Raw genomic sequence first — 24,931 nt, forward strand, 5'->3', positions numbered from 1 at the left:
TTTTAAAAATAAAAATAATAAATTGACTTGTTCCTAATAAACAAAACCTGATGGATAGAAACATCTTTGAATTTGTAAATGTTCACAAATCAATTGTTAAGTAACTAACACTAGAATTTTTCTGTAAATCAGCATCAAACTTGTGATTTGCAAATACACATTTTCCCCAATTTGGACAAATAGATTAATCTCTATTTCTTAAACATATATAATTCTTCTTATTCTATTATTATTTTTGTATTGAATAGTTCTCAAAACATACATTTTCCCAGAACATTGATAAATATGTAAAATATACTTGAATATTTAAATTATTCTTAAAGTGTCTAGATAATTTTTACTGTATTCTCTTTTATCTTCAGCTATTTCAGGATTGTTAATGTTTTCCATTTCTAGGTTACTGTTATATCTGAATCACTGTGTTGTTAAAGTAACGTCTAAAGTCAATTTATGACATGAAAAAATAGAGGGGGAAAATCTGAAATAGCTTAACTGACTGCAAAGCATGTTATTTATGGTTATGTGTCATAGACAGTATATACTTTTAATTACTATGTCAGGGACACAGCAATTCTTATACCCAGAGGAAGACCACTTAGCTAGACTAAAGGAAAAATCAAAAGGAAAGTCCAAATGCATATATCCAGTAGTAGTCAACACACAATGCTGACTGGGCTATGGGTAGAACATTCTAAATAGTTCAGTAGCATTTACCTCATTTAATAAACCACTATAAAGTGAATGTGTCTTAACAATAAGAATTAAGGTCATTTTATTTAATTGATTCCTTTAGTTAGAATGGTTTCACTTAGAGAGCTTGTAGTTTGGAAGACTGGACTCTGAGTTCAGGAAATATATGTGTGAATGACTACAATGCCATGTATCCTCAGCTGAGGGGCTGAGAGCACCCTGGCCAGTGTAGCTCAGTTAGTTAAGCATCATCCCAAGCACCAAAGGGTCTCTGGTTCGATTCCCTGGGTTCAGTCCCCGGTTGGAGATCCAATTTGATGTTTCTCTCTCACATCAATATTTATCTCTCCTTTCCTCTCTCTAAAATCAATAAAAACATATATTTTTAAAGAGGCTGGACACAAAATAGGGCTTGAATCTTTTTACCCCTTTTCACTTATTTTAAGTTCTATATTTAGACTGTTTAATGTTTACACAATTCTTAGCTTATTTCGTGCTTCATACTTTTTACTGAGGATTTTTTTAGTTATGTGCCTCCTCTTCTTTCTGTCTATTGAACATATCCCTTTCAGCCTGATGTGGATCTTGAATTTCTCAGAAGGCTTTTTTTTTTCTCTCACACTACATTTAGTGTATAATATAGATTCACTGGATGTTGACTTAAAAAAGAAAAAGAAAAAAAAAACTCTTCGGGGGTCTTGATCATAACCAGAGCAGGAGCCCCCTTCACCTCTGAGCCAGGACATTTTATGGAAGCCAGCTCTGCTTTTATGATGCTCTGCTTTTAATTGAATGAAAATTTCAGCAGATGTTTAGCTGGTTAATGCTCCCCATAATTTTTTACATTTTGTATCTATGCCAACTTTTTAAACTGTTTCAAGAGAGAACTATCTAATCTCTTCTGCAGACTAATACTTATTAGCGGTATTGGCATATAAAGTGATCATGCTTTTGCTTCCCTATCAGGAGCTTCAGTCATCTATTCACCCATTAAGCAATCAATCCTTCAATCGCTCAGGAAGGCATAAGATATCGGTGGAATACGCAGATGATTTATGCCACTTGTACTTCAGTTGGCCTCTGAGTCTAACAGTTACTTTGATATCATAGACAAGGGTACTCTCTTGTGTTTTCCTGCAGATGTTTGTGTGTCATAAAGTTGTAAGATAAATGATTATGATTTCATCTAAATATCACACTTGAAGGGAAGTCTCTTGTTTTGGGGGATTCCATAAAAATAATTTATGGAATGGATTAAATTCTCTTAAAGGGTTTGCTAGTGCCCTATGGGAAAAACCATATGTCTTGCTTTTTTCTCTTGCACAATCCATGGGTAATGCCTATTCTGTTGCAGTAAATGTTGAATAGCTTGTAACAAGCAATTTTCAGATAGGTTATCCTTTAGAACACAAACATTAAACTCGAAATAATAAACTAAAACTCATTACTGGGTTAAAAAAATACATAGGTACTTTTTTCTTAGTTTTGTGATCTGGTATTTTCATTGTAAGCTTAATGCCTGGGTTGCAGCATGCATATTATTTACAAAATGACCATTTAACTTGCTTTTAAGAATCCAAGCCAAATACACAGCTCATTGGTTTCTGAAAAACATACAGTTTAGTTATGTAAAATATGTTTCAGAGGGAGATATATTCCATCTTTTTTATTCCAGCTGTCCGAACCTCAGAAACTCCCTAGCAAAATCTCAGTGTCTCCCTTCATGCCTTCCAACCCCCCGCTCTTCCTGAGCTCTGCAAAAACTTCTCCACCCTGGATTTACTTCCTGACCAGCTGCACATTTTCCTTGACTTCTGCCTCCTCCCAGAATTAAGCGGCCTAATTTCAACATGTAATCAATTTTTTTCAAATACAATTGTGGACCCACCCTACATCATCACATCACATGTATGCTATGCGGAGGATGCATTGATAGTAGCCATTGTGTGAATGATGAAATCAAACCTACTATTTATGCAGTGGGGAAACACTCTTCCTGGCTGTGCAGTTTGTTTAGGGCTTCTCTAAAATTTCCCCTCGTGCAGCCCTCTGGAGATTTGTCAAATAAATAACAGATGCAGAGATTATCAGTTACTGTTGAATGTTTGACAAAAACAGAAATGCAAGCCAGGGATTTCCCACTGGGTCTCTTCACTTTAAAAGAACAATAAGGTCTTCCAGCCAGAATCCAGTAATACAATTGGATAGTGTATTCTTTGCATCTCTTTGTGTAATCTTTGCTATTTTATATCTGCACAATGTTCACAGGGTCAGGAGAGTGAATTTTCTGTGATCTCTGAAGGTAATCATTTTATCTCAGAAAAAGAATCAAATGCACTGTAATAGTATCTTCTTTCATAGAGGTGCACTCATTCATTCCTCATTCATTCATTTTATCTCATCATTATTTATTGAGCATTTAGTCTGGGCTAGACCTTGTCCAAACCATTGGAGATATAGCAGTGAACTAGACAGAGTGCTGAATGGCATGAAGCTTCCATGCTAACAAGGGGGTTGAAGAAACTAGGAGAGGAATTCGAAGTGTATCAGGTGCAGATAAGCACTCAAAGAAAATAAAGCAACATATGGCTTTAGACAGTGATAGAACTGCAATAAGGAAAGAGTATATTATTAAGAAATTAAGGAATGCCTCTCTGAGATGGTGATGTTTGAGCAGAGACATGAATGGGATGGCTAATTGAATGAATGAATGGTTAAGTGAAGGAATTAGTGATGGAATAACATTATAAGCAAAGGGAACAGTGAATGCCATGCCCTGAAACTGGACTGGAGTTACATGAGATGTAGGTTATATCCTTTGTTTTAATGCTGAAATTAAAGGACTATTTGTTGTTTGAAAATCATTAGAAAATACATGTACATCTGGTTTAATATTTCATTAAGGGAAGAGGAAAAAATAAATCCAGAGGCCAAAGCTCCTTTCTGGTTGCATCTTGTGGGAATCCGCCTCTTTCAACTAAAAGTAGAGAAGCAAAGAAGGAATGATTAATCCTACTATTGATAACAGGTGGTGGAGAGATTATATTAGAAACAGAGTCAAGGCTATTGGGCATTAGTTGAAATAGGGGAAAGTCAGGTTTTTCAAAAGTTTCTACATGTAACAAAATTCTAAAGTACAAAATCTACCTGATATTTTTTCCTGTTGTGTTAGAAGGTATTTTAACATGTAGATGCTTTGGGGGCCTGGGTCAGCATTTTATGCAGTGGGTGCAGACCCCTCTGTGTTCTCAGATGCTGCCAGTTCTACTAGGTGTACCGGTTAATAGTGCAGATTTTTTTAATAGATGGAGTTACACATATGTTGATACATATGCGATTTGATATGTATGCTATTTTGTTGTATTGCTCCTTCAGATTACCACATGTTCTAATTGATGGCACACACAAAATCTGCATCATGGTTAATAATGAAGATCAATTATTAACCAATTAATAATATGGACTAACAATTAACCAGCTAATAATGTGGATTATTAACCAGTTAATAATGCAGATTAATTATTATTAACCAGTTAATAGTACATATTAATTATTAACTGTTTAAATTTGAGTTAATTATTATTTACCAGTTAATAGTGTGGATTAACTATTAACTGGTTAATAATACAGAATATTATTATATAAATATTAACTGGTTAATAATGTGGATTTTGTAATCCAAAGAAAGCACGATGATTTCAAGAGAAATATCAAAAGTGCTTTATTCAAAGTAATGCCCATCGCTAGCTACACATTTCCACCATCTTTCAGGTAATTTGTGGGTACCATCCCAATAGAACTTTTCTTGTTATGAGGCAAACCATTCAGAGACCCAATTTTCCACTTCTTCGTATGTTTTGAAGTGCTGCTCAGAAAGTGTGAGTGCCATCCATCGGAACAAGTGGTAATTTGAAGGAGTAAGGGCTGGTGAATAAGGTGGGTGGGTTAATATTTCCCAGGCAAGATCTTTTAAAGTTTCTTTAACTGGTTTTCAAGTATGTGATGGTGCGCCATCATGAAGCAAAATTACTTTGCTGTGTCTTCTGGCCAGTTCTGGTCATTTCACAACAAAGCATGATTCAAATTGGTTAATTGTTTTGGTAGCAATCAGTATTAATGGTTTCACCTGGTTTTAGAAGCTCTTAATACACCACACCTTCCTGATCCCACCAAATGCAGAGCATTGTCTTCTTTTCAAAGCAATTTGGCCCAGCAGTCCATGTTGATGGTTGACTTGGATCAACGCATGATTTTGTGCATTTGGGATTCTCAAAATAAATCCATCTTTCATCACCACAATTCAATGCAAAGAATACTTTAATGCCATCGAAGCAACATTTTACTGATGACTTTTCGGTTTTTCATTTGTCTTTCATTTGCAGTTGATGTGGCATCCATTTTCCTTCTTTTAAAATTTTTCCATTGCTTGTAAACAATTGGAAATTGTTTGCTAAGTGATGTGTAATCTTTCTGCAAGTTGTTTTTTAGTTTGACACACATCTTCATCCAATAATGCTTGTAATTGTTCGTCTTCAAATTTTTTTAAGTTGACCTGGATGTTCATTGGCTTTCACATCAAAATCATCACTTTTAAAGCATTTAAGCCAGTGTTTACAACTATCTTTATAGAGCACATTCACCATAAGCTTCCTGAAGTATTTAGCAGCACTTTTCTTCAAAAAAAGTAATAAATTAAAACTTCTCACAACTGCTGTGTTAGGGGGCACAAAATGCAACATTTTTAAGCGTAAAAATATCTATGATGTTAACACCTTCAGAAAATTTGACATATGAAGTTTTGAAGCTTGTTGTCAATAAAACAAAATAGCATGCATAGCAAATTGAATATATATCAACATACATGTAACTCCATCTATTGAAAAAAATTCTCATTGTTAACTAGTACAACTAGTACCTCCCATCTCTTCAGTCCAGTTTTGAGAACTCAGCCATATCACACCCCCTTTCCTCCCTGCCACAGAGGTGACAGTGATGGCTTCATGCTCTTGCTAAAATCTGGGTTAAACTTTCCTGTTTGTTTTCATGGCTGTTCCATCATTTAAATCAATGGTCAAAAATAAACAGTTTTTCAAATGCCAGATACCTGGAATGTGTTCTGTCTTCCTGATATAGTGACTTCTTATATCCAAAGGCAGTGGCCCAGGAGATCCTTTGGGTTGACAGTTTATATTCTTTTTAAAATATATATATTATTGACTTTCCACAGAGAGAAAAGGAGAGGGATAGAGAGCTAGACATGTTGATGAGAGAGAAACATCAACCAGCTGTCTCCTCCACACCCACTACCGGGGATGTGCCTGCAATCAATATACATGCCCTTGACTGGAATCGAACCTGGGACCTTTCAGTCCGCAGACCAATGCTCTATCCACTGAGCCAAACCGATTTCAGCAGATAGTTTATATTCTTAAAGGGGAAATAGCATTTAGGAAATGTAATGACATTTAAGAAAACTTTCACCTGCACAGAATCAGCAGCATTGTTTTCTAATAGGAGGATTAGCAAACTATAGAAAGTCCACATTGAACTAATCAAAATCAACCCTTAGCACTTACATTTCTACCCAAAGATCAGTATTCTGCCATCTGTCCTTCTGTATGGCAAGGACAATTGTGATAGTTCTCTTTTCTCTCTTTGGATCCTAGGGATTCTGTTGATGGCATTATTAGAACTCTTTCACCTTGAAATATGGGCAACACCACTTTGTGGTCTTTCCCTTGGGCAAGTTTCCATGGTCAAGGCTATTTTCTTTTAGGAACTGTATTAGCTTGCTTATTTTATCTCTATTCTGTTAGCCAGGAATCCACAAAAAGAAATCATTTGACTGAGTATGATTACTCTATACTGAGTACCTTTGATGCCAGCTAGTCCAGAGCTATGATTTTGTTAGGACATCCCAACCTATTTTAAGTTATTTTAAAATGTGTCCAGTAGCTTATGCTACAAAAACAACCCCAAACTCCATATTGTGAAACAACAACCATTTCTTTGGTTCACAACTCTGTGGGTTGGCTCATTAGGGCAGCTCGTCTCTGCTTTATGGGCCCACCCATGTTTGTGGGAGCAGCTTGTCAGCTCTGAGTGTTCCCGAGGGTTGCATGGCTCTCGGTAATCTGGTGTATGATGGCCTCATTTGATAAAGCTGGGATGATTCTCACCATATAGCCTTGCCCCATCTAACAGACTAGTCGGGCTTGTTCACATGGATGCTTGGAGCTCCAAGAGCAGCGTGCAGGCAAGAGTCATAGTGTTTTTCCAGGTCACATAGGAAAGTTAGACAGACAGATTCCGTATTATGATAGGAAGAGTGGACAGTTGTGACCATTATCACAACCACCACAAAAAATATATGCAACTGACCAGGTGATACATTCCAGGAAGCATAAAGAAAGAATCAGAGAGCAGGTTTGAGGAACTGTAAGAGAATATTTTCAAAGACAAGAGAGAGGAAGAATTGGAATCTGTAGTGATTGAAGAAGGGAGAGATGCTTAGGTTTGAAGTGAGTTTGTATATCACAGAAGGATATCAAACAGAACAAATATTGTGTGCCAATGGGCAAAAAGAAATGGGTATGTGGAGAGTAGTCGATGAATCTTGGATTAGTCTGAGAGAGGGTCCAACCATGGTAGAGAGCTTTTTAGCATCAAGCTAAATCTTGACCAGGCATCCACATGAGTTGAAACATTGGTCATGCCAAATAAAGTAAACATACCTGGATTATTATGTTTAGAACTATATAAGCTTGGGGTCCAGCTTAACTTCTAAAAATGCTCATACAGTACTATTGCAACTCTGTGTAAGTGGAAATGGGAATTGCAGGAGTATATCATGTCAAATTAAGTCATTGCTTTGTGCCTTACTTCTGAACCCCCTGTTTTACCAAAATACATAATTAAGAAAAAGATTCCTAGTCAGTAATTAAGTTGGTTTTGAATTTAAATGTGTTACCTAGCAACTACTGAAGGACATCTCTCTCAAGGCAAAATAAATCATATTAATTTAGAAAACATCTGTTTTCTTATGATAATAGGCATGTTTTCATGGAGACAATCTGTATGTACAGTCTTTTCATTGGCAGTTATACTCCCTTTGCTTTATATTCATCAGTCAACAGAGTTCTGCCCCTCAAAGGGCCACTGTTCATTCAACTTTATGAAAACCTAAATGACCTGGGTATTCTGTGGCCCTTTGTCATTGTTGGAGGTTTGTGATCTGAATTTGAAGGGAACAACCCATGATTTTTGTAGAGTACTGAATAGTCATTCATATTGCAAATGACACTATAAATATGGCAGGTTTAGAATTTATCACGATTTTAAGCACAACTCATCATATGCACATTGAGCATAGTATTAGAGCTCAGTGTGTTAAGCATAGTTAATAGTCTAGCTACTTTACTATCTGTGTGACCTTTGGTAATTTTCCTCATATCTCTATATCTTAGTTTCCTTAATGTAAAGAAAGAAGAAGAAGAAGAATTTCTTTAATGTTGTTGTTTTGAGAATTGCATGATTGTAGTCTAGTAAAACACAGCACAGTGACTAACACATGGTGAGAATCATTATATTTTGTTGTTATTAGTACTATAACTCAAGTATGTATAATTAATACTCTAAAACTCACAATTAATATTTGAATAAAGAATACTATACTCTGCCCTAGCTAGTTTGGCTCAACAGATAGAACGTCATGCTGTGGATCAAAGGGCCCTGGATTTGAATCCAGTCAAGGACACGTACCTTGGTTGGGGCTCCTGCAGAAGGCAACTAATCCATGTGTTTCTCTCACATTGATGTTTCTCTCTCTCTGTCTTTTCCTCTCTAGTCCACTCTCCCTAAAAATCAGTGGAAAAATATCTCTGGGTGAGGATCAACAACAAAAAATAACACCATGCTATATATTGTACCTAATTTTCTTAGTCACTTTATCCAACTCAACTTTATTTAACTTTATCACATTTGTCTGAAAAAAAAAATGAGTTGGTTTAAGGATGGTCTGATATTGGACATGAAAATGGGGGAAAAAATAGGTTTAAGAAGCATATGATGAAAAACTCCAAAACTATAAAAGGAATTGAGCCCCAACGGACCTTTTTACTTTTAATTTTATAGAACAAAGAAGTAATTCAATATGTTTTTCTGGAAACACAATTAATTTGGAATTGTGGAAAATTAGAGTTTTAGAAAACTATATAGGGTGAAACCGAGAATTATCTAAAAGACAAGTACAACTATTTGTACTTAGTACTTTTATGTACCAGTACTCAAATACCTTATAGCTCATGTAGCCAAATATTTGCCATTTCTTTCCTCTTGATTTGTAAGCATAATTCCAAATGTTAACCAGCATTATTTGCCAGAAAAAGTAAGGTTATATTTTTAAGATTATATTTGAGATGCTTCTTGCTTTGGAAAAGAGAAGATTATCAGAGAATACAGTGACATCAATTACTATTTGCCTGAGAATGGCCTTAAAAAATAACCATTCAGGTTCTTAGGAATTACCTGCCTGTATCCTTATCATAAAATATATTGCTGAGTAGAAAATATTTGTTAGAATAGTGGGTTTCTAATTATTTCATTATAAGAACATGGAAAGGACCCATTGTCAGGAAGTTATATAAATGTTAATTTTCATTCAAATTTTAATTAGGAATTTTAGAGGGTAATAAAGGTTCTTCTGCTACTTCCATACCAACTGAAAAATAGTTAATGGAGACATAAAAATGAAGATCAATATTTTATTTTAATTATCTTTATGACTGTTGGAGAATTGTAGCCATGTGGCAGCAATGTTCTTTATAGTCCTGTACCACAGAATGAGCCATAATATACGCACTCTTCTCATTGGCAATTATACTCCATGGAATAACCAATAAATTGTGATTATTATTAACCCAAATATATTAGAGCCACAAACAATGTGGTTAAGAGCTGCAGCTTGAAACTGACTTGGGAAAGATTGTCTAAAATTTTCTTTTTCTCATAGCTACTAATAGTAAATCCCTTTACCTTGACATTAACATGAGTCTTCTAATATGAAAAAAAAGAAAAAGAAAAGAAAAATCTACTGGAATGCATAGGGTTAAAGTGACATGTTCTTAAGGAAAGCATATATATGTCTATATAATTTTAGACACACACACACATACACACACACATATATTGTAGTTATGTGTATATTGGCAATATAAGCATAAATGGCTTGAAAATTTTGATGGTTGTCTTCTTATTGTTATACTTGAGGCCTGGTGCATGAATTCGTGCATGAGTGGGGTCCGGCAGGCCTACTCTGGAAGGGGCCCATTGGGCCAGGCCACTGGGGAGGGGAGGGACCACAGGCAGTTGGCTGGTCAGCCACACCCCTGATTGGGGTTTTGGGGGGCCAATTGAGGGCTGGACTGGCCAGGGTGCAGGCTGATGGCGTCCTGGATCAGGCTGGTTGGCTGTCATAGTGCCCTAACAATAGCCACCAGTCAGTCCGGTCATTCTTTTTGTTCCGCCATTCTGATCACTGGGCTTTTATACATATAGACTAGGGACCCAGTGCACAAATTCATGTACCTTAAAAGGAACAGTGGCTCGTGAGGCTGTTGTAGGCACAGGGGCAGGGCTTGGCCAATCTTCACTTATCCAGCCCCTCCTGCCAGGGCCTCCTGTCCCCTGTAGGTCGGCAACTCTACTCCAGCTGCTGCTGTTCCAATGCGCTAATGGCACTAGCCCCACTGGCACCTGCTGAAGGTATGGAGTGATGGGGGCTGGCACCTGCAACAGGTGCGAGTGGGGCTGATGCTAACAGCAGGTGCAAGTAGCAGCTGCTGCCCTGATCACCCCTCAGGAGTACGGGGAGGTGGAGAAGCTCTCAGGGGCAATCAAGGCCAGCTTGCACCTACTAATGGTGCTGAGTGGTCAGGACTAGCTCTGGGCACCAGTAGTGGGTATGAGTGGTGGCTCCAGTGCTGGTTGCAGGTGCAAGCAAGGCCAGTGCGGGCAGCAGGTGCAAGTGTCAGGCAGGATCATGGAGCACAAAAGGAAAGAATTTTTAGTAATTACCAGAGGCTTACCCTGATAACAGTTACCAGTGCCCCACATTGTTTTGGCTCCCCTCTCACCTGCTCTACCAACCTACTGTGGCCAATGCCTGACATGTTCCACACACACACCCTGGTGGTCAGTGCATGTCATAGTGACCGGTTGTTTGGTTATTCTGCCATTCAGTCTATTTGTGTATTAGCCTTTTATTATGTAGGATATCAAGAGAGAAGATAGTATGGTAACCTTGAACACATGTAAGAATTAAAGAGAGAGAGAAGCAATTGCAGATGTGGCTCTGTACCTTGCTATTTATTGACTTTGAACAAATTGGTAAACTGATCTGATCCTCAGTTGTCTTCTATGTAAAGTGACCATCACAATACCCACCCATTCTTAGGGCCCTTTGGAGGGTAAATGAAATAACACCTATGAAGTTCCTAGCACATGGTAGGAAATATGTTTCTGGGAACATGGTAATTAGATTAAAGCCCACCTCTGAATCTTCTTCTCAGTGAATGTGGAATGCAAGAACTTTTGGTTATTTGCTTAAAGCAGCAATTTTCAACCTTTTTCATTGCATGGCACACATAAACTAATTACTAAATTCTGCAGCACACCAAAAAATATATAAATATATTTTTGTTGATCTGACAAAAAAAAAGTTATAATTTTGATTTATTCAACCTGATTGCTATTGCTATTATTGTATTGTTGTTGTGTTGGCTGTTGTCTTTTTTTTTTTTTTAACGATCTAAAGGAAAAGATGTTAGGGCTGCTGACTAAATAGTCAAGTATTGCATGTTTTACAAAATTCTGTGGCATACCAATGTGCCATAGCACACCTGTTGAAAATTGTTGGCTTAAAGGAAGCTACTACGTGTGCCAGCCCTAAAGACCTCCTTAATTCAGCCATTAGTTCCCCATTACAATGCCAGAATAACTGCCCTGGGACAGTTCCCTGCCTCTGTGTTTTAAAATCTCTGAGCTGTGAACTAGTGCTTTGCATTCCTTTCCTAAATTGCTTTTCTGGTCACTGGGTTCCTGTGAACATCCTAGTTCTTTTCTGATCTCTTAATCTTTTAGATGCTCACCTACTTCCATCATTCTGCTTCTGGGAAAATTCTTCATCTGTATTTATTCTGATTTTTGTAATTCCCATGTGCCTTATCGCCCTCTCTGTTGTCCTACAAATGTATTGGTCTCATGTTTTGAACCTGAACAGGCCACTGCAAAGTGTCTTTCCCTTTCAGACCATGTGCCAGTGTTCACCCTTACCTTTTCCCAGCTTTTCTTGTCCTCTTGACACCGTCCAAACCCATCTTACCTGTGAATCTCTCTATTGGGAATCTTGCTAGTGTTCATATTATACATTAGAATCCAAAGTCTCACAGCACCTTTTTTACCCTAGACCAAAATGTGATTTTAAATGTTATCTATAATTTTCTTAAAATACCTGTAATATAATGCTTAGAAAGAAATTTTAATTATACAAAAAGATAGTACAAAAATATTTATAGAGAAAAATACCTATAAATCAAGTCACTCTCATTACATATACTATTATACCCTGACTTTGTTTCTAGTATTTTTTTATATGCACATCTCAAGATTGTTTTATATTTTACTTTTTTCATTTTACTATATAAGTATAATAATTTCTATTTTCATGGTTACTTAATAGTTCATAGGATGAATAAACTATATTTAATAATGAGCTCCCTGTTGGTTTGTTATATTATTTCTGATGTTTATTTCTTCAAATATTAATAGTTAACATTATAAATGACCTTTTTGGTGTATAAAATGAGTAAGGAATTATTAATGATGAAGAGCTTATAATAAGTACTAGATGCCCATTTCAGGAAGATTCATGTAAGGCCTTCCTTCCCCTGGCTGCCAGCATCAGTTTTCCTCTGGCACTTGGGACCCAGGCCTTCGTTCTGGCCACCCCATCCCATCTTTGCTCCGGATGGAGCCTTCAGTCTTCTTCATTCTGGCCAGAGTGCCACTCCTATAGCTCCCTCCAAAGCCCCTCCCCCCCTCCACACTCCCTCTCATACAGGTGTTAGCCCTGCCCAGCAGCTCCCTGCCTGCATATGCAAATTAACCCACCATGTTTGTGCTAATTTGCATACTCACTCCCAATTGGCTTATTTGCTTCATGGAGGTACAGTCAATTTGCATATTTTATTTTTATTAGTGTAAATTTTAAAATCTATATTCAATGACTTAATGAAAAAAATATCAAGAATGAAGAGAAAGTCCTCGGTATACAGCTGTGGCCTCTGGAAGAGAAATGGGAATATTGGGAATGCCTAGTCCTCCTTTGGACTTGTAATTGAATTCATGGACATTGAGAAATTGTTCTGCAAATAGTCTTTGGCTCAAGGAGAGTGTCTCTGAAACTCAAATCAATGCCAGCTTATAAAAAAGCCCAGGTTTCAGGGGCTCAGCACAGTATTTTTTTTTTTTTCCCTCTCACATCCCAAGGCATTTCCTGTTGTTGGATATAGAGTTGGGATCATCTGGTTTATACAGTTACTCAAGAACTCATACTGATGAATGGTCTGCCGTTTTCATTATGTGGCTTCCATGTTCCACCTGGACATGTACATCCAGCTGCCCTGGATGTAAAAAAATGGAGAATAGGATGCAAAATAAGGATATTTTATGGAAAAAAATAGTTTTTATATCTCATTAATGAAATAAAAAAGCAAAAGGTTTTTGATCTCATTATGCATGTGCAATAGTTATTATTGCATGTTTGTTTGGGGCAAATATATTAATGTAATTCATGGTAGCATGTTTCATTGATTTTAATAATGATGCCTTATTCTGTTTAGAACATCTTGCTTTTGCAAATGTTTTTTTATTACAGTTAGGCCTCACAATAATCATGTGAGATAGACATGGTAGATAAGTCTACAATCCCTGCATTCAGGAGAAGGAAACTCAGGTCTGGTAGTTAAGTGGTACTGGGAAAGGAGCCCCGCTTTTCTGACTTCAGTCTCCACTTCTGAAAACCTTAAAAATTTAACTATGTTTTTCCTCAGGGGGTTTGGGGATTGAATAATAACTACATCAACTGAGACCAACTTCTCTGCCCAGTGAAAAGTTTTATCTCCTGAGTGTTCTATGTTCAATGGACATTTTAGACCTTGTTTCACATACATCATGAGGAACTTCCATCACAGGGATAGGTTTATAAGGAAACAGGCTGTAGACTTTGGTTTGAAAGCTTGAATTTGAAATATTGGCCAATTTAGATTTTTATGTGCCACCTTGCATTTGTATATAAATACAATATGAGCCCAGCCAGTGTTGCTCGGTGGTTGAGCATGGACCCAGTCACCAAGAGGTCACTTGTTTGATTCCAAGTCAGAGCACATGCAGGGGTTTGTGAGCTCAATCTCCAGTAAGGGGTGTGCAGGAGCAGCCAGTCGGTGTTTCTATCTCTCTCTACCTTCTCCTTTCCCCTCTCTCTAAAACAAAAGCAAGCAAGCAAACAAACAAACAAACAAAAAACGCACACACAATAAAAATTGTACAGTGAGCAGTCTGCATTTTTCCATTGTTATTTTCTGTTTTACTTGATGTGCAATAATTTCTAAGGGATTCAAATGGAATCCTTAGCAATCTAGCAATTGGGGTGCATTAAAATGAAAAGATTTCATGAAAGATTTGGGAATTTGTGAGGTGGCTGTTACTATGGTGACTTCTGTAGACTTGGGGTTCTTTTTAGCGGTCAAGAGACTTATGTGAGCAGTTTTACCTTGCCATGTTAACAGAGCTACACAGAAGCAGCCAGAATTGTCTGATGATCTTGGATTTATGTGGCTCTAGCCCCTACCCGTGGTGGTTTGGAGCTATAGCATGTCACTGGAGAGAAACCGCCTGCAGGAAGCCTCTAAGTAATTGTCTCTGATTGGAATATACATTGGATCAACAAAGTATCCTTAGCAATCTTGCCATGTGACATTCATATGCATAGGTGTGTGGTGTGAGGGTTGTATTATAACTTTTGATAGCTTCAAAAATGCCAAACATTTGTAAAAATAGGATGTGCTTTAGTTGGAGATCAACAAAATCTTCCAGATAGTGCTGTATTTGCTTAGAATTCATGTAATAAAACGGAAAGAAATATGGCAAGAAAGCAAACATTTTGAAAAGTCTACTCTCCCCCTCCCGCCCAGAAACTTTACTCCTGCTGCCTGTCACTGGCTAGTTGGATGTCTGAGTAGTCCTGGGTGCTAGACTTTATTTCCATTACTTTTCACTTGCTGCTTTTTAGCACAGCAGGAAGTACGTTCCCTTCAGCTTCCAAGTTCTATGCTTTTAGTTTAAGTAAATGTAAATCACCCCTTGCTCATCACTTTCTAAATAAATAAAGGATTTTCTGTCTTGAAAAAATTTTTAAATAAATGCCTAACTTTCATGATTTATTAAATCATGTGTGGGTGCACACGTATAGTGTGATTGAAACTTTGTGGCCCATTTGCAGAAGTTGGTTTTCGGCCTTGGTGAGTCTATTTTGAAGAAATGGCATTAGAACACTCAAGGGGCCAAAGAGCTGCATGTGGCTTGTGAGCCTCTGTTTGCCGACCACTGGTCTATGCCATTAGTTTTTACACATTAGATATACCAGGCTCACCTTGAGAGAGGACTTGTTAAAACTCAGATTCCTGGCTCCACGTGCAGAGTTGCTGAATCAGTAGATCTGGGGTGAGGACTGATAATTTGCATTTCTAAAAAGTTCCCAGATGGCTCGGGCACTGTTGGTCCTGGGATCAGACTTTGAGAACCACTGGTTTACACTAAAGTTTCTACCAGTCATTCTTCACTGCCAGTTATTGGAATGTGAATGAAAAACAAAAACAAAACAAAAACAAAAACAAAAAAACAGGTGAGCAACTTAGAAATGGAAATCCTAAGATTTATACATGTTTATTCTCTCCCTCTTTTTTAATTGTTGTTAGTATTGCAGATGTCCCCCACCTCACCCCAGACTTTTCCCACACTGTTGTCTGTGTCTATGGGTTGTGCATATATGTCCTTTGGTTAATCTATTCCTATCCCCTTCACCTTCCTCCGAAATTTGTGTTTTGTTAACATTATTTTCCTAAAAATACTTTCTGCCAAATTATTTGGGTTTTGAAGAATGGTTGCTAATATTTACCTTAAATTTATTTGCTCTATCTATGAACACCAAATATCAGACTGAGATAAAAAAGAAGGTAAAAGAATATCAAGTATGCCATTTTGTGTGTGTGTGTGTGTGTGTGTGTGTTCTGTTTATTTATTTGTTTGTTTTTACGTTTAGAAAATTGTGAGAAAGGAGAGTTCTCTTGACTGTTTTCCTAAAATACCCTTTTGGAACAGTTTAGCATGCACATTTTAGTTCATGTTGTCACCTGCATTATTAGAATTTTGCAAGCCCTTAGGATGGATTCCCCATAGAGCACTCTGTAGACACCAGATGTTATAGCAGTCAAATAAAGGATCCCCACACCCCCAAGTTTGACATGCATATGAGAGGCATGGAAATAACTGGAGGAAGCTAGAATTATGGAAGGCTCATAAATGAAACATTTCCTTTTGTGGGGGCTAACAGTGCAGATTCTGAGCCAGAACATCTGGGTTCCATGCAGCTGTTGTGACCTGGGGAAAATATTTCACCTCTCTCTCAAGATTCTCATCTCTGAAATGGAATAGTAGTTTCCTCCTCTAAGGGAGCTTTGAGGTTTGAGTGAGTTATACCATTTAAAGTGTTTAAAACTGTGGCTTACTCTCAAACAATCGTTAGTGGAGAGTACCTCTTGGAGAAAGAATGCTATATAGATCTTTATTTTTTGTTAATGCTGCTGATAGCAGTGGAAATGCAATTGAAGTTAAATGAAATAAGATTTAGAACCAAAATTTTGCTATCTATAATAATAAAAGTGTCATATGCTAATTAAACGGAACAACTGAATGACCTTCCAGATAACCTTTTAGACAAAGCCAGGGCTGTGAGGACCAAGGCAGCCACTGTGGCTATGAGGGACAAGGCAAGCCGTTATGGCTGTGAAGGCCAAGCTCCTTGCATGAATTTTGTGCACTGGGCCTGTAGTCTCTCTCTATAAAAGCCTAAGCAACCATTAGGACCAAATGACCAGAATGACCAATTGACCAGTCGCTATGATGTGCACGGACCACTGAGGAGCAGATGCTCAATACTGGACCTGACCTCTAGTGGTCAGTGAGCTCCCACAGCCAACCTCCCACAGCCCCTCCCCCACTGGCCGGCTCTTCTGATAGGCCCCACAAGGTGGGCTGGCAGGCCAACCTTCCACAGCCTCTCTCCCTGGCCAGTGTTCCTCCCATGGCCCCTTCCCCCAGCCAGTCAACCTGCCACAGCCCCTCCCCAGGCTGGCCAACCTTCTGCGGCCCCTACCCCCCCAAGTCAGACAACTTCCCACAGCCCCATAACCCACAGCCAACCAACCTCCCATGGCCCCTCCCCACAGCCAGCTGGCCCCCTGATAGGCCTTGATCACTGCTAGGCTGAGGGATCCCACCTGTTCATGAATTCATGCACCGGGCCTCTAGGATAATTATAATATCCAAATCCTTTCTTAAAAATTTACAAACTATGATATTCTCTGCAGAAGAAAGGATTGTTAATAACCATTGTGCATTGAAAGCAGGATAGATAGTTCTTTACTAAATATTTTATCTTCACGTAAGGATATTTTTTACTGATTTCATGGAAGGGAGAGGGAGAAAGAGATAGAAACATGTCCCCAATATGAAAACATATGTCAATATGTTCCAAGATAATTCTTATGTTCCAAGAAAACTCTGGCAGTGAAGGAAAATAAATGTTCAGTCAATGGATATTAAGTGGCAGAGCAAAAATTTCAACAATATAGAAATAGGAAACCAAGATGGCGGCATAGGGTAGACACCCGAATGCAGCCTACCACAACAAATTTGAATTTAGAACTGAAAAACAGGGGAGGCATTGCCCTGAAGCGCCAGACGGCTGGCTGAGAGGAGGCTCTGCCATCTGGGAAGGAGAGAGAAGGCACGCTGAACCTCAGGAACTGTGAAGGTACGGAGAACTGTGTGCGCGAAAAGGCGCTGGCTTAATCCCGGTGGGGAGAGAAAGGGCCAGACCGAGATTGCTGCTGGCTTACTCCCTGCATGCAGAGAGGGCGGGCCGGGCTGAGTTAGCTACTGGCTTACTCCTGGCGCGGAGAGGGCGAACAGCTAACGCGCTGGCTTTCTTGTCCGAGAGGAAAACAGAATCACCCTATTGCTCTGATAAACGGCCCCAGACAGGGAGAGGCCAGACTGTCAGGCAGTAGGCAGAGATCTCTTGGAGGTGTGTGAAGCCAGAGGCCATTACTGCGGGACTTGGGGAGGAGCCGAAGGGAAAACAAAGTTTGTCTGCACCAACCCGAGACTCCGCCCTACCTGTGGCTGAGCACAGAAGCTCTTCCAGAGGCTGGCTTTCTCTAAGGAGGGACTTGCAAGAATCCAAAGCTTGTCTGCGCCTTTACCAAAGAGGTGCGCGCGCCTGCAACCAATCTTCCAAAACTCTCCACGAACAGGACTTTTCTAAGGCTAGACTGACAGGGAACCAAAGATTGTCTGTGCCACCCCGAGACCCTGCCCTATTCAAGCAGAGTACGGAAACCCTCCTAGCTGAGACACTGCTGATCCTCACAGCCAATTGGCTTGGAGATCAACACTTCCCAGTGATACCAACAATAAGCAAGGCTTAACAACAAGACTGTACACACAGCCCACAAAGGGCTACACCAAGACTGTCCACTGCAGGTAAATGGGAAGTCTGTGCTACTAGGCTCTACCAGAACACCTAGCACACAAAGCTATTCCATCAAATCAGGGAAACAACTAAAATGCAGACAAGAAGAAGGACACAAAGGAAGGAGATGGAGGAAAAGAAAAGATTGGACATTGAGTTCAAAACTACAGTTATAAGGTTATTCAACAATATCCTAAAAAAGGCCGATAAAATAAATGAGACCTATGAGGATATGAAAAGGGAGCAACTAGAAATAATAAGGGATCAATAAGAAATGAAGAAAACATTGTCTGAAATAAAAAATATTATATAAAGTCCTAAAAACAGACTGGAAGATCGCAAGAATCAAGACAAAGATTTAGAACACAAAGAGCCAGAGGACACTCCTCTGCAGAAGGGAGAAGATAAAAGAATCCAGAAAGTTGAAGATAGTGTAAGAAACCTCTGGGACAATTTCAAGCGAACCAACATCAGAATTATGGGGATTCCAGAAGAGAGAGAGCAAGATACCGAAAAAGTACTAGAAGAAATAGTGACAGAAAACTTCCCCCACCTGGGGAAAGAAATAGACTTACAAGTCCAGGAAGCCCGCAGAACCTCAAACAAAAGGAATCCAAGGAGGACCACACCAAGACACATCATAATTAAAATTCCAAGAGCAAAAGACAAAGAGAGAATATTAAAAGCAGCAAGAGAAAAGCAGGTAGTGACCTATAAAGGAGCACCTATAAGATTGTCAGCTGATTTCTCAACAGAAACCATGCAGGCCAGACGGGAATGGCAAGAAATATTCAAGGTGATGAATAACAAGAACCTACAGCCAAAAATAATCTACCCAGCAAAGCTATCACTCAGAATCAAAGGACAGATAAAGAGCTTCACAAATAAAAAAAAGCTAAAAGAGTTCTTCACCACCAAACCAGAATTATATGAATTGCTGAAGGAGGTTATTTAGGAAGAGGAAGAAGATAAAGATAAACATTATGATCAACAAATACGTAGCTATCAACAAGTGAATCTAAAAACCAAGGGAATTTAAAAATCTGATGAACAATATTAACTGGTAAATATAATAGAATCAGAGGTATGGAAGGGGAGTGAACTGACGATTCTCAGGGAAAAGGAGAGTGGGGGTGCAGGAAGAGACTGAACAAAAACTGTGCACCTATGGATGAGGACAATGGGGGATGGGGAAAGGACAGAGGGTGGGGTGGGAACCTGGTGAAGGGGAGCAATTGAGGGGGGGAAGAGGATCACATTTGTAATAATCTAAACAATAAAGATTTATTTAAAAAAAACAATATAGAAATAATCTTAAAGAGCATATGCTATTGTCTAATAGTTTCTAAATTCATGCTGATAATGAAATATAAAATATGCCATTGTATTTCTTATTATTATTTTAATTACAGTAAAGTAAGTATTATGTATATAATTATGCTAGAAATTATAAGAAGCCCTTTGGTCAATTTAGTATTATTAATTCTTCTGAATTAACTGAAATGATTAATGAGATAGCATTTATGTTCCTAAATTACAGCTGAAACAGTTGAGAAAAACTGGCTTCAGTTGTATAGAGGTAAATCTTATTAAAGCTTTGACCAGAACCTTGAAGACAAAAATACTTATTGACACTGGTACAGAGAATACCAAACATTGATTTATGATTAATTTGATGCTGTTCCCAATTATTTCAATTTCTTCATTAAAAAAACCCCACAGTTTTTACCACATCCTACAAAGTACATTAGCTTACTTTCTATAGCTTATTTAACTGAAACTCACAAGTTAAATACTATGATTACCATATTTTTTCTGTGTATAAGAAACTATTTTTTTCGAAAATCATTAGACTGAACATTGAGGGGTGTCTTATACATGGATGTCAGCTGGGGAGTCACGCAGGTACTTAGCTGCCCATACTTTGTCAAACAGGCTCCTTCAATCACCAGCCTTATTGTTACTGATGTCAGCTGATGCTGTAATTGGAGGTGGAGGTGGTAAGTGTGCAGATTCAGCAGGAAGTAGAGTGGAGCCTTTTAAGCCCATAAAGATATAAAAAGTCAAATACTGGTAAGCGATTGTCTTATTCTGCAAAATTCAAACTGAATGTAATCAGCTCTGCAAAAGAGCATGGACATAGAGCTGTGAAGAGACAATTTGGACCTCTTCCCACTGAGTGTATGATCAGACAGTAAAGAAAACAGGAAGAACAATTCCTTAAGATGCCAAAAAAGAAGAAGGCCTTAAGAGGAAAACCAGCAAAATGGACAAACTTGGATTATGGAGCAGCACCAGATTGGCTTATGTGTGTCAACCAAGCTTATTCAATGTCAGGCAAGAATGATTGCAAGTGAAATCAACATTGTTGATTTTAGAGGAAGGGTGCATTTACAAAATGGTGCTTCAATTTCATGAGAGAAGGGTTGGCCATGAGAACACGGACAAAGTTAGTTCAGAAAATGCCACCAGTTTATGAGGATGATCTCACATATATAGACAGTGACTCAGAAGACAGCAGTGATACAATAGAAGTTAAAGAAATTGATATGTCTGGAACTAATGGAAATGAAGAGAGTAATGATGCAAACAGACTGGATAAAGTGACATGCCGCATAATATCGTAGTATTGGTATGTAAACATTACCTGCAGTGATTACTAAATAAAAATGTGTTCTGTTTAATATTTAAAACTAGTGGCTGGTGCATAAATTTGTGCACATTGAAAGGAAATTAATTAGAAGAAATATTATAATATTACTATTCGCCCTTTCTCTATAATAGAAGTGTCAAAGATGAAAAAAACAGTAAAATGTACATGAAAGTAATATATAAATTGATTAATTAATAAACAATAACAACATGATATAATAACGAATATTTTCATTAATTTTTTCTGTCATAATCTTTATTTATCATTAATTTTTTAAAATATGCCAGATATTCTGGAAAATTTATATCATTTGGACAAACTTTGCCTTTGCTACAAAATTGAGTAAATTTTTCATGAGATGATTTTTCACCCAAGAAATTTAGGGATAGACAAAATTGACACGTAACAGTCATTCCACCACAACTGTGTTCTGATAGCTGCACCCTCATTTACCTCATTTTCATTATGAAGGCATTTCCTACCAATGTCAGTAGTACTTGTTGATGACTATTCTTCAGTCATATTCTGACAAGTACATCACATTCTTTTGGCTTCAGAGGTATGTTGTGGCGATAGTTGGTCTTCAGACTTATTCTTTCAATAATTTCAGCTTCAGAATGTCAACAAAAACATGAAGTAGTTACCCAGTGTCCACAGCCACCCTTTCTGGGCTGGGCTGGGTTGTGGGCTGCATCTTGTGCCATGGCAGCATAGGCTGCAATTTGGTGAGCTGTCACTCTGGGGTGATGGCAGAGCCTGTGTCCCACTTGGGGGAAGCCAAATGTTGCTTTGTGGGCACCAGATCCATGGTACTGTTTCTCTGTGTGCAACACAGCAGCTTCTGCATTGAACATCTGCCCCCTGGTGGGTAGTGCACCTAACAGTGACCGGTCAAACAGTGGGAAGGACACTTGGCATATTAGCCTTTTATATATAGACTAGAGGCCCAATGCACAAAGATTCATGCAAGAATGGGTCTTCCTTCCCTTGGTTGCTGGCACTGCCTTGGCTCTGGCCAGAGCCACCTTTTTACCTATGCTCTGGTCCAGAGCCACCTTTCTGCCTTCCCATGCTGCCCAGAGGCCTGAAGTGGATGGGGTGTGCAGAATGCCTGTGTTGTCTTCATGACGACACCTGACATCTTTGTTGGGTTGATTTGCATACTCACTCCTGATTGGCTGGTGGGTGTCATGAATGTACAGTCAATTTGCATCTTTCTCTTTTATTAGTGTAGATATTGATTTCTTAATTTTGTGTTGGAAAAGTGTGGGGTGTCTTATACACCAAAAGATTCACTAATATATTTTTTGTGAAAATGAACCATGGACAACTTTGGAGTTCAGATCCAAAATCCAGACATAATTTCATCATTCTGTTGTGTGTGTGTGTTTTTTTTTTTAACAGATTCGAATGACAGTTGACTAGGTGGTTTTCATCTGCTCTCATCAGAATATTACAATAAGTTTACCTATGAGTTTTAAATACTTTGATAGTCTATGTGTCCTTTGCTGAAGACTGCCTCATTAAAGACACACCGTATATCTCTACTTTTTTTATTTTTAAAAGATAGAAAAATATTCATATGATATTTTACATATACATTTTCTAAGTTTTTAAAATATATATATATTTTATTGATTTTTTACAAAGAGGATGGGAGAGAGATAGAGAGCTAGAAATGTTGATGAGAGAGAAACATCGACCAGCTGCCTCCTGCACACCCCCTACCGGGGATGTGCCTGCAACCAAGGTACATGCCCTTGACCGGAATCGAACCCTGCAAACCGAAGCTCTACCACTGAGCCAAACTGGTTTCGGCCATTTTCTAAGTTTTTTATTATTTTATACTAGAGGCCCAGAGCACATGAAATCATGAGCAAATAGCTTGCTTTCACTTGCTTGCTGGCTGCCCCGCCCATTGCTGCTCATAGATCTCTGCTGCTAGTTGCTCTCTGCTGCTAGAAGCTCGCACCCCACCCCACCCTCTGCAAGAGCTGCTGCTCATTTGGTCATGGTGGTGTTATAGTGTGACAGCCACAGGCCTTTTAAATAAGAGAGTTCCTTACCTAGATTATAACATCTTTTTGAAAGGCACTGATATACTTGAAGGGTCTTAGGTATCTTTTGCATATGTCTATTAGAAAGAATAAGTAAAATAATGTGCATAAGACTTAGTTTTTAACAGAGATTTATTTTAAATTCATTTATGTAGTCCGAATTGATTTTTTTTTTATTGCAGCTAAAGTCAGAGCTACTGTCTGAGCAAAACTTCATATGTTAAAGTCTTCTCAGAGAAACATATATTTTTATAGTAGAATTTCTGTAGAAATCAGGTGACTTCCTTCTACAAGTCAAAGCTCTTAAGTGTAGGATTCCTGGTCCATGAAAAATTGTTTCATGAGCCAAATTATAGACTTTCCCAATAAGGTCTTGAAGCTTAGCTGCTGGCTTACTATTGGTTTTCTCAACTAAGTTGTGGGAGGGATTTAGATAAAGGATAAGGTACTGTTGGCATGCATTTGGAAAATGCAAATATTCTTGTTTTCACTTTTTAAAAATGTTTTTATTGATTTCAGAGAGAGGAAGGGAGAGTGGGGAGATGAATAAAAACATCAGTGACGAGAGACAATCATTGGTCGGTTGCCTTCTGCATGCCCCTGACTGGAGATGGAGGCAGCAGCTTGGGCATTTGCTCTGACCAAGAATCAAACCATGTTCTCCTGGTTTATAGATTGATGCTCAACTGCTGAGCAACACCAGCCTGGCTTCTTGTTTTCATTTTTTAATGTATTTCATTCTGTATCTATTTAGATAAAAATTTTCCATAATGTAATGCCTTCATAAAAGAAAATCTATGAAATATGGAGTTTTATGGAGTGATGACCCAATGGAGGCATTGCAGGTCTGCATGAGAACATGACACCTTACAATCAGATATGTTCCTCTGGGTTGGAGGGTGGATAGATCTGTGGACCCAGGGCATCAGAGGTCAGGAAGAGTCAGAGATATGAGTAATGTTGGAGTGAGCAGTACAATTTCTTTCATCTTCTTTTACCAATCTGCTTTAATTTTTAACCCTCTGCCAAATGATACCTTTAACATTGTTGGAAAGCTATCAAAGCAAACACCAGATGCCATACTAATGATGCTAATAGACATTTCTTCAGGGCTGACTCTGTGACATGTACTTTATAAGTGCTATCTGAAACAATCCTGTAATGTAAAATGATATTTTTATTTTATAAATGAGGAATCTGCTTACCTCAGAGCCAGGTCTGCCTGACTCCAGAACTTACTTTCTTTATCTTTAAAGTTACTCAAATTGTTCTTATAACTCACTGCTATATAGGCACAAATCAAGACAGGGTCAACCTGTAGCAGCATGGTGATTACCGGAGAGAGGGGGGTGGAGGAGGTAGGAGAGAGTTTAGGAGGAATAAATGGTGATGGAAGGAGACTTGACTTGGGGTGGTGAACACATAATACAGTATACAGATGGATATAGTCTAGAATTGTGCACCTGAAACCTATATAATTGTAATTGGGTGACATTAACCAATGTCACCCAATAAATTCAATTTAAAACTATTTTAAAAATATTGGGTCAACCTGAAATTTCTACTAGAAGGTGAAACAATTAATGCTATATTTTGTTTGATGTATAAATGAGATGAGGGAAATGTGTCAATGTTTTAGATCCTAAATTGTATATAAATCCT

The 24,931-nt window shown here is 38.2% G+C and overlaps 1 protein-coding gene and 1 long non-coding RNA gene across 7 annotated transcripts in view; both read left to right on the forward strand.

Moving 5' to 3' along the window:
• NAV3 (neuron navigator 3) overlaps nt 1–24,931 on the forward strand; it is a 558,961-nt gene that overhangs the window by 296,331 nt on the left and 237,699 nt on the right. The window lies entirely within an intron of this gene.
• Nucleotides 521–24,710, forward strand: LOC118729004. The gene is made up of 4 exons (XR_004991102.1): nt 521–534; nt 7,114–7,116; nt 8,933–8,936; nt 24,591–24,710. It is a non-coding gene; the product is annotated as an uncharacterized LOC118729004 (long non-coding RNA).

Source organism: Pipistrellus kuhlii, unplaced genomic scaffold (assembly GCF_014108245.1).
Source record: "Pipistrellus kuhlii isolate mPipKuh1 unplaced genomic scaffold, mPipKuh1.p scaffold_m20_p_3, whole genome shotgun sequence".
In the NCBI taxonomy this organism is placed as follows: domain Eukaryota; kingdom Metazoa; phylum Chordata; class Mammalia; order Chiroptera; family Vespertilionidae; genus Pipistrellus; species Pipistrellus kuhlii.